General features: G+C 40.7%; 2 pseudogenes; one reads left to right on the forward strand and one right to left on the reverse strand.

Moving 5' to 3' along the window:
• Window positions 1–705: 705 nt before the first annotated feature.
• LOC101725282 (target of rapamycin complex 2 subunit MAPKAP1 pseudogene) lies at window positions 706–4,696 on the reverse strand (annotated as a pseudogene).
• A 3,288-nt stretch (window positions 4,697–7,984) lies between these two features.
• LOC147829723 (target of rapamycin complex 2 subunit MAPKAP1 pseudogene) lies at window positions 7,985–9,305 on the forward strand (annotated as a pseudogene).
• The last annotated feature ends 1,600 nt before the right edge of the window (window positions 9,306–10,905 follow it).

The following is a 10,905-nucleotide window of genomic DNA, read 5'->3' on the forward strand; positions in this document are numbered from 1 at the left end:
TTTATAGCTAAATGCATGCACATTGAGGTGATACTCTTATGTGAAATAAATAGGACACACATGTATAAATTCTGAATAGTTTCTCTAGTGTGAGAAACTGAAAGTGTAAATGAGCACTAAAAGGTATAATAGATAAAGTGAAATAGGAAGAAAAGCCGCAAAGGGGAAGGGGAAGTAGGTGAGGTAGGTAAAAGGAAAGAAGGGAATGGAATTAATATGAGAAAATGAAAAAAATGGAAACAAAGTCTTTGTAAATAGGGAGAGATGGAGGGGTTGAAGGGAGGGTAGGGGGAAAAAAAGAGTACACCTGCATATTAAAAGAAAAAAAAAAAGAAATGCGCACTTTTGTTCTTCGTTTGCTTTAAGAAATTCGATCAAGTTGCATGGAAATGTCTCCCATGGCTATGTACACCCTCAGGCAGGGTCGTCAGGCAGTGAAGATGGCCAGGCGGCCTGTGGCACCTTGGGGATGGTCTGGCCCCTGGGCATCACTACTCAAAACTACTGCGGTCCATGTCATGTCCCCTGAATGCCAGCCTAGGCACCTTCACCCACATACCTTCCCCAAAAGTGCTCCAGCTCTGGGCTCAGAGCCCAGGGCTGGTCTTCCCCATGCACTGCAGGACTCGAGGTGGACCCTAGGTCCACCTGCCCCTGACAGGCGGGCTCTGAGCTGTGGCCACAGATTGAGGGTGGAGGCCAGTGTCACTGCTGCCATGATTTCTCCTCCTTTAGGAAGCTGAAGCTTGTACATCTGTCCAGTTTTTTGTTTGTTTGTTTGTTTTTGGGCAAAATAGTCAGCCCAGGCCGTGGTTGCTCATGATTCCAGGATGTAGTTAACCTTGAGCACAATTTCATTGGCAGTAGCAGCATGAGATTCAAAGTAGAGGTGTTTATAGTCGTGATTGCTTAGATACGTGAGTTTAAATAATGCGCGACTGGGGATTTTTCTCCAGCAAGGTCACAGGCACAGAGCAGGTCAGAATCAATTGAGATGGGTTTCTGCTTAATCCAAAACTTAGTGCTGGCTTTCTGATTTGTTATGGGGTCTATCTCAACTTTGTCTCCAGAGATCCCCAACTGCACATCGGTTGTGAGGCAGAGTCTGTGGATCATGCTGACTTTGAATGACTTGTAATGGTGGCTGCTGAGCATATCCTGTGCTGTAGCTATGTCAATTTGCAAATCCTCCTCAAAAACTCTGTCTGCCCTTGAACTGTTCTCATGGACCAGGCAGAACTCCTGCGTGCTCTGACTCTCCAGCGTGCTCCCCAGGTCCGCGGCAACACTGTGCTCGCTCTGGAGGCCTGAAATTTTTGGGGATCCTTTTTTTCACTTCACTGCCTTTAGCAAGATTTCCTTCATGGTGACCTTGGTGTTGTCCACCTGAATAAGGGAGAATCCACGAGCAGCATTTATTTGAACAGAGCAACTCCTTGGATGTCAGACCAGGAGATGATTACTTTTCAACCAAGGCCAAAGTACGAAAGCCAAACTTATAAATGGGCTCATTGGAATCCAGTGGGGGGAAATCATTGTCCACCTCCCCAAGTTCCTTTTAAGAAAGAGTCAAGAAAAGGTACTTTGTTTCCCTTTTGGAGATAATATATCAAGTTGGCCCATGTGAAGGTCATGTTCCCCACCTGGGGGTGTGACGTGTGGGTTATATTAGATAACTCACTGGAAACTGATTAACACTGTGTGTTTACTATCATAGTTCAGAAGGGCAACTGTCTTATCCTTGTTTGGTATAGGCATATGCTCTGGCCACTGTTCTCCACCACTGGCCCTACTGTTGACCTTTCTGGTACCACAGTTTCTTTGTAGCCTTTCCCCGCCTGTCAGTTCTTCTCCTCATTAGCCTTTCTACCCATAACTCTCAGAGTTTCTACTCCTGAGCTTCTGCCTCTACAATGTCCTGCCCTCTAGTTGCATGCTCATTAAACCCTATGCAATCTGAGCTGCTAGATCACTTTCTCTTGTAGCCTCTCCAGTTGCCCAGTACCCTTCCAGCCCCAGGCTTCATCTTTCCTCTATCTTCCTGGTTTCATCCTCAGAGTAGCATCTCAGATTTCTTATTTCCATATTACACCCCCGACTGGCCTGGCATCTTTCTCTCTTCTTTGTAGGTGAAGACTCTCTGGCCCTTCTTTCACTATTCCTTTAAGCCATTTTCTTAAACCCTTTGTGATCACAACCCTCAGAACCAACTTCTCTGTCTCCACGTTATGGCAATTTCAGTTTGTGTCCTTTAATCAAAGTGAACAGATTTTCTCTGGGGTCATGTTCCTCTTGTTTGTTTGCTTGCATTTCCCCCTATTTTATCCACTAGTTTCCTTTTAAAAACATCTTTATGTATGTAAAAAAAGGGAGATAATTTAAAGGAAAGTATAAAATGGGTAGTAGTAGAGGTAACATGTAGGCTTGGGACAAATTGTGTTGAGTGCAAACCCGGCCAAAGGTGGGAGCAGTGGCATGAATATAAAAATACATGATATTCAGAGAAGCCTGGCTGGAAAGATGATAAAGTACTAGCTAGATGATCCAATTGTTAGGTAGAGTCTCATCCTCAAAGGAGGTGCTGAGTACTGTGTCTGTAAAACTCAGTTTTTAATCCACCTCACTCCAGAAGGAATGGCTGCTATCCTGATATCAACTAATAACAAATGCTGGTGGGGCTGTGGGGAAAGAGGAACCCTGCTCCACTGCTGGTGGGAGTGTAGACTGGTGCAAGAACTGTGGAAATCAGTATGGAGATACCTCAAAGAACTAGGACTGGAAGCCCCATTTGACCCCACTAATCCAGTGTGGGAGATCTTCCCCAAAGAATTAAAGAATCATACCACAGTGATATATGTGCACCCATGTTCATAGCAGCACAGTTTGTGATAGCTAAAACTTGGAAACAGCCCAATTGTCCATCAACTGGAGACTGGATAAAGAAAATGTGGATTTTTTATAAAATGAAGTACCACTCAGCCATAAAAAATGAGAAATTAGAGACATTTATAGCTAAGTGGATGCACATTGAGGCGATACTCAAGTGAAATAAATAGGACACACGTGTATAAATACCGAATAGTTTCTCTAGTGTGAGAAACTGAAAGTGTAAATAAGGACTAAATGTATAATAGGTAATGTGAAGTAGGAAGAAAAGGGGCAAAGGGGAAGGGGAAATAGATGGGGTAGGGGAAAAGAAAGAAGGGAATCAAATTAATATGAGAAAATGAAAAAATGGAAACAAAGTCTTTGTAAATAGAGAGGGATGGAGGGGTTGAAGAGAGGGCCAGGGAAGGGGGAAAAAATAAGAACCAAGAGAATATGTAAAGGTGCATATCTCCAATGATGAATGTCATTGTATTGTATACCTGAAATGTACCAATAAAAGGATATACAAAATAAATGGAAATAAAGTCTTTGTAAATAGGTAAGAATGGAGGGGTCGAAGGGGGGGCAGGGGAAGGTGCAAAATACCAAGGGATCATGAGAAATTGTTTCAACAGCACCTAGATGATGCAAAGAAGTATAATATAAGACTGATAGTAGTACACAAAAAAGCAGGAGAAAGTACAAATGACAGGAAAAAAACCTCTTCACAGAATTCATGACAGAAATCTTCCCAAACAGAGCGAAAGAAATTGACATACAGAAAAGTGAGGCATATAGGACTCGAACGAGCCATGATAAAAGGTCAGAGAAAATGTTAGCCAAATGATACAAAATTTCAGTTAGATAGAAGGAATCAATTCAGAAAATTGATTGTACAACATAGTGACCACATCTAATAACAAATATTGCATTCTTAAAAATTGCTAAAATAGTATAGATCTTAAAGGGTACAATACCAAAAGATGATAGGCATGTGAGATGATCCACATATTAATTAGCTCCATTTAGCTATTCCACCATGTAGACAAATTCCAAAACAATATAACATATATGATCAATTATACGATTTTTATGTGTCAAGGAAAGGAAAGAAAGAAAGAAAGAAAGAAAGAAAGAAAGAAAGAGCAAGAAAACAAGAAAGCAAGCAAGAAAAGAAAGAATTGGAGATAAAAAGCAACTGAATGATCACATGTTGATAGTGGAAATGTAACACTTTATTAAAAAGGTAGGTCTATACAAATAACTGATTAGATATATAGAAAAGAATGTGCCACACTGACACAGGTATTGTTCCAATGACTGAAGCATGCTGGAAGCCCAAACTGTTCACCTGGTACTAGTTTGGGTCTGAAATGTCCTCCAAAGTCTGCCTTACTAAGGCTTGGTCCCCAAGCTGATGCTATTGGGATTTGGTGGATCCTTTAAGAGCAGGGACCAAGTGGGAAGTCTTAGGTCTCTGCAGATGAACCCTTGAAGGAGATAATGGGGTCCCAAACTTCTCTCTCTCCCTTTCCTTCCCCCAACTCCAGCCATGAAGTGAACAGTTCTCTCTGCCATGTGCTCCTTGCCATCCCATGCTGCCTCACCACAGTCCTAAAGTCACAAGGCCAATCAGTCATTGCTGAAACCTCCAAACTGTGAGCCAAAATAAGCTTAAAACTTTGTAAGTTATTTATAACTTAACAGAAATAATGTAATAGAAAGCTAACTAACACAGTAACAATCAGACTATGCCTTCTAGCTCCACTTTCTCACTACCTGTACTTTTGTCTCTGAAATGTCTGTTGTCAGTGCCACCTGCCACCATCTTGCCTTTATTTTACTGTGCTAAAGACAATGAAAATTTATCTTTCTATTAGTACATGTTTGTAGTACATAATCATTACATTTATTGTGGGGAGTTGGTACATGCACGACAACCATTAATTCTTTCTTTTTCATCCCCTTCCCCTCTTTTCCTTCTCCTCTCTCCTTCCCTATTGCAAAGACCTATCTCCCTGTTTCTTATCTATAATTTATTTATATTTTGAGTTTCTCATGTATAATAAATAATGTCATATTTAAGCATATGTGTTTGATTTATTCCATTTAACATTAGGTTCTAAAGGTGCATCTATTTTCCTGCAAATGACTCAAGTTTATCCTTATTTATGGCAGAGTAGTACTCCATTATGTATAAATACCACATTTTCTTTATTCATTTATCTCTTGATGGACATATAGGTCATTCCCAAGATTTAGCTATTATGAGTTGTGCTGCTATAAATAAGGGTATGTACCACTGTAATATGATGTCTTTAATTCTTTCAAGAAAATCTAAATGTTAAAACAGAAGCACTTAATCTGCTGGTAGATAAAATAGACTTTCTGAACAGAACCCTAATTGTACAACAAATAACATCAACAATCAGTAAATGGGGTCATATCAAATTAAAAATCTGCAGAGCAGAGGAAACAGGCAACAGAGTGAAGAGACAACCTGTAGAATATTTTGCCAGCTATTGCTTGAACAGAGAATTATTATCTAGATAACTGGAATTTATAGAGAATAGATTCTGCTTTTTATGTGGGGAGGCTTTCAGGGTCTTGACCTCCATCACCTTATGTAATCTTTATAATATCACTGTATAAATAGATAGCATTACCCACACACACTTTACAGACGAACAACATGAAGCTAGAGAGGATTATTAACTTGAATCCAACTGCAATGAAAGCCACATTTAATGTGTCCCTCTGGAAAGAAGTGTCTATTTGCCTTCTCATTTGGGTTGTGCTCTTGTTTGGGATAAGCTCAGATACTCTGCTACTTTAGTCTCCTGCAAAATAGCAAAACTTAAATCCAAATATGAGGCCCTGAAAGATCTTGGATCTTTCCTGTTCTTTACAGTCACATCTTTGGCATTTGAATTCATTTCACTTTAGCAGACCCCCCAGGAGATAGGCAATTTCTCCAAATTCATAAGTACTTTAAATTTAATAAGCCAGAAACCTGGAGGAAAAATTTTCATCCTTGAGCTGTCACATTGGGTTAATTTGGCCAAGACAATATCAACATAGTGAATCCTGAGCACTGATTTGGCTAGATCAGTGGTTCACAGTGATCTTCTCTTAAACTCTCAACCCAGGATTAGGGTCACAAAGATTCAAACAGTGAAGCAAGTTTGGCTTGAATATTGAAGCTTGGCTGTTTGTTGTCCCTGTGCTTCTTCTAGTGAGAAGAGAGAAGACACAGCTCACCCTTTGTATAACTTAATATATAGGTACAAATTCTAAGAAGTAACTGGCTTCTTGCTTCAGATCTAAGAAAACATGATCTTTTTGTTTTCCTTCTTTCAGCCATTTGCCTATCTTACATAGAGGCTTACAAGCCCTTCAAGTTCTGCAGAGAATCACCATAATCCCTCAGCAGGCTTTAGCCTAGAAGCATGGCTTCCTCTTTCTATTTCCTCTCCTAATCCTGGGACCTGCAGATCCCATGCTCTAGAAGAACTGCCTATTGTACCTAGATACTTGCTACTCAGCCTACACCCAGAATGCTGTCAATTCTTCAGTGCATTAGTACAGAGCAAACTCTGTTTGCTTCAAACTCTGCTTCCTTTTCCTTCTCTATCTCTATGTGTGGCCTTCTTAATACTTTGATCAGGAATAAGAGTTACAAACATAGGCACTCTACATAAGCACCAAGCCTGTGTAGCATAGCACCTGTACTATTAGCTATTTAATAGTTTTCTTTAAATTGCCAAAAAATGTGATAGTCATAAAGATTTTTTTAAAGGAAGCTCATAGTTAAGGCAGGGGGAAAGTGAAAAACCCAGAAAGTGGCCACAGTGCCACTAGGAAAAAAATGCAAGTTAGTCTTTTCAAGGTAAGCTTCTGGCTTTTGGATCTTCATAGGAAAGAGGAGCTGATTTTTGGAGTTGGTCCTCTATGCTTCTCCCTCCCAAATTTGAATGGATTGAACTTTAGATAAAACCATTATATTTGGTCTATTTTTAATGACAGTACCTTTTTTCTGATGTTTGTCAAGTCATACAAAAAAAAATCTTCAGAAACTGAGAATGTTCCAAGTTAGTCCCCAGTATATTCCTTTGATAAGATAGAGAACCATTATGTAAAGACCCTTCACTCCTGTTACATGGTGTAATTCATCTAAAAATTCAGTGAAATACATTAAAAATATTGAAATATATTGTAATACAATGAAATTAATATATTTAATAAAATAAATAATTGCTGTCCTGTCTTTAAAAAATAAACTGAGAAGCTCAGAAATTTAATACTAACCAGGACAGTGGTATGTTATGACTGGCTTGTTCCAGCTGGTAAAGCTGGTTAATCACTTGTCTTCTTAACTCCACATTTAAAGTGTTGAGTCATTAGTTTGGAATCAGTCATGGTAAGAGTACTGACACTATGGAAATTAGCAAATGCTACAAACTAAGTTTGTTGTTTTTTTTTTTCTGAAAGCCAAATGTTCAGCATTTTATGTCATTGAGAATAGGATTAAAAACTGAGTTTTACAGACACAGTACTCAGCACCTCCTTTGGGGATGAGACTCTACCTAACAATTGGATCATCTAGCTAGTACTTTATCATCTTTCCAGCCAGGCTTCTCTGAATATCATGTATTTTTATATTCATGCCACTGCTCCCACCTTTGGCCGGGTTTGCACTCAACACAATTTGTCCCAAGCCTACATGTTACCTCTACTACTACCCATTTTATACTTTCCTTTAAATTATCTCCCTTTTTTTTACATACATAAAGATGTTTTTAAAAGGAAACTAGTGGATAAAATAGGGGGAAATGCAAGCAAACAAACAAGAGGAACATGACCCCAGAGAAAATCTGTTCACTTTGATTAAAGGACACAAACTGAAATTGCCATAACGTGGAGACAGAGAAGTTGGTTCTGAGGGTTGTGATCACAAAGGGTTTAAGAAAATGGCTTAAAGGAATAGTGAAAGAAGGGCCAGAGAGTCTTCACCTACAAAGAAGAGAGAAAGATGCCAGGCCAGTCGGGGGTGTAATATGGAAATAAGAAATCTGAGATGCTACTCTGAGGATGAAACCAGGAAGATAGAGGAAAGATGAAGCCTGGGGCTGGAAGGGTACTGGGCAACTGGAGAGGCTACAAGAGAAAGTGATCTAGCAGCTCAGATTGCATAGGGTTTAATGAGCATGCAACTAGAGGGCAGGACATTGTAGAGGCAGAAGCTCAGGAGTAGAAACTCTGAGAGTTATGGGTAGAAAGGCTAATGAGGAGAAGAACTGACAGGCGGGGAAAGGCTACAAAGAAACTGTGGTACCAGAAAGGTCAACAGTAGGGCCAGTGGTGGAGAACAGTGGCCAGAGCATATGCCTATACCAAACAAGGATAAGACAGTTGCCCTTCTGAACTATGATAGTAAACACACAGTGTTAATCAGTTTCCAGTGAGTTATCTAATATAACCCACACGTCACACCCCCAGGTGGGGAACATGACCTTCACATGGGCCAACTTGATATATTATCTCCAAAAGGGAAACAAAGTACCTTTTCTTGACTCTTTCTTAAAAGGAACTTGGGGAGGTGGACAATGATTTCCCCCCACTGGATTCCAATGAGCCCATTTATAAGTTTGGCTTTCGTACTTTGGCCTTGGTTGAAAAGTAATCATCTCCTGGTCTGACATCCAAGGAGTTGCTCTGTTCGAATAAATGCTGCTCGTGGATTCTCCCTTATTCAGGTGGACAACACCAAGGTCACCATGAAGGAAATCTTGCTAAAGGCAGTGAAGTGAAAAAAAGGATCCCCAAAAATTTCAGGCCTCCAGAGCGAGCACAGTGTTGCCGCGGACCTGGGGAGCACGCTGGAGAGTCAGAGCACGCAGGAGTTCTGCCTGGTCCATGAGAACAGTTCAAGGGCAGACAGAGTTTTTGAGGAGGATTTGCAAATTGACATAGCTACAGCACAGGATATGCTCAGCAGCCACCATTACAAGTCATTCAAAGTCAGCATGATCCACAGACTCTGCCTCACAACCGATGTGCAGTTGGGGATCTCTGGAGACAAAGTTGAGATAGACCCCATAACAAATCAGAAAGCCAGCACTAAGTTTTGGATTAAGCAGAAACCCATCTCAATTGATTCTGACCTGCTCTGTGCCTGTGACCTTGCTGGAGAAAAATCCCCAGTCGCGCATTATTTAAACTCACGTATCTAAGCAATCACGACTATAAACACCTCTACTTTGAATCTCATGCTGCTACTGCCAATGAAATTGTGCTCAAGGTTAACTACATCCTGGAATCATGAGCAACCACGGCCTGGGCTGACTATTTTGCCCAAAAACAAACAAACAAACAAAAAACTGGACAGATGTACAAGCTTCAGCTTCCTAAAGGAGGAGAAATCATGGCAGCAGTGACACTGGCCTCCACCCTCAATCTGTGGCCACAGCTCAGAGCCCGCCTGTCAGGGGCAGGTGGACCTAGGGTCCACCTCGAGTCCTGCAGTGCATGGGGAAGACCAGCCCTGGGCTCTGAGCCCAGAGCTGGAGCACTTTTGGGGAAGGTATGTGGGTGAAGGTGCCTAGGCTGGCATTCAGGGGACATGACATGGACCGCAGTAGTTTTGAGTAGTGATGCCCAGGGGCCAGACCATCCCCAAGGTGCCACAGGCCGCCTGGCCATCTTCACTGCCTGACGACCCTGCCTGAGGGTGTACATAGCCATGGGAGACATTTCCATGCAACTTGATCGAATTTCTTAAAGCAAACGAAGAACAAAAGTGCGCATTTCTTTTTTTTTTTCTTTTAATATGCAGGTGTACTCTTTTTTTCCCCCTACCCTCCCTTCAACCCCTCCATCTCTCCCTATTTACAAAGACTTTGTTTCCATTTTTTTCATTTTCTCATATTAATTCCATTCCCTTCTTTCCTTTTACCTACCTCACCTACTTCCCCTTCCCCTTTGCGGCTTTTCTTCCTATTTCACTTTATCTATTATACCTTTTAGTGCTCATTTACACTTTCAGTTTCTCACACTAGAGAAACTATTCAGAATTTATACATGTGTGTCCTATTTATTTCACATAAGAGTATCACCTCAATGTGCATGCATTTAGCTATAAATGTCTCTAATTTCTCATTATTTATGACTGAGTAGTACTCCATTTTATAAAAACAAAACAAAACACATTTTCTTTCTCCGGTCAACAGTTGATGGACAAATGGGCTGCTCCCAAGCTTTAGCTCTTACAAACTGTGCTGCTATGAACATGGGTGAGTATATATCACTGTGGTATGATTCTTTTAATTCTTTGGGGAAGATACCCAGCAGAAGAATAGCTGGGTCAAATGAGACTTCCAGTCCTACTTCTTTGAGGCATCTCCATACTGATTTCCACAGTGCTTGCACCAGTCTACACTCCCACCAGCAGTGGAGCAGGGTTCCTCTTTCCCCACAGCGCCCCCAGCATCTGTTATTGGTTGATTTCATGATAGCAGCCATTCTTTCTGGAGTGAGGTGGAAACTCAGCATTGTTTTCATTTGTATCTTTCAAATGATCAGTGATGTTGAACATTTTTTCCCATGTTTCTTTGGTATTTCCACTTCTTTGTGTGAGAAATATCTGTTCATTTCAGATGCCCATTTTTGGATTGAGTTTTACATTTGGGAGGTCTGATTTTTTAAAGTTCTTTATACATTCTAGATGGTAGATCTTGGTCTGAGGAACACCAGATGAAAATTTTTTCCCACATTGTGGGTTCGCTCTTCACACTATTGGTGATTTCTCTTGCTGTGCAAAAGCTTTTTAATAAGAAGAGATCCCACTTGTTGATTGAGTGAGTTCATGGGCAACTGAGGTTTTGTTCATAAAATCCTTTCCGATACCAATGTCTTCAAGAGTTCTACCTAACCTCTGTTCCAGCCAGTTCAGCATTTCTATTTTAATATTTAGATATTTAATCCATTTCACTTTTAGTTTAGTGCATGATGAGAGATATAGGTCTAGTTTTAATCTTT

Source organism: Heterocephalus glaber, unplaced genomic scaffold, assembly GCF_053883595.1.
Source record: "Heterocephalus glaber isolate CG9 unplaced genomic scaffold, H.glaber_assembly_v1.0 deba00000474, whole genome shotgun sequence".
Taxonomy (NCBI): Eukaryota; Metazoa; Chordata; class Mammalia; order Rodentia; family Bathyergidae; genus Heterocephalus; species Heterocephalus glaber.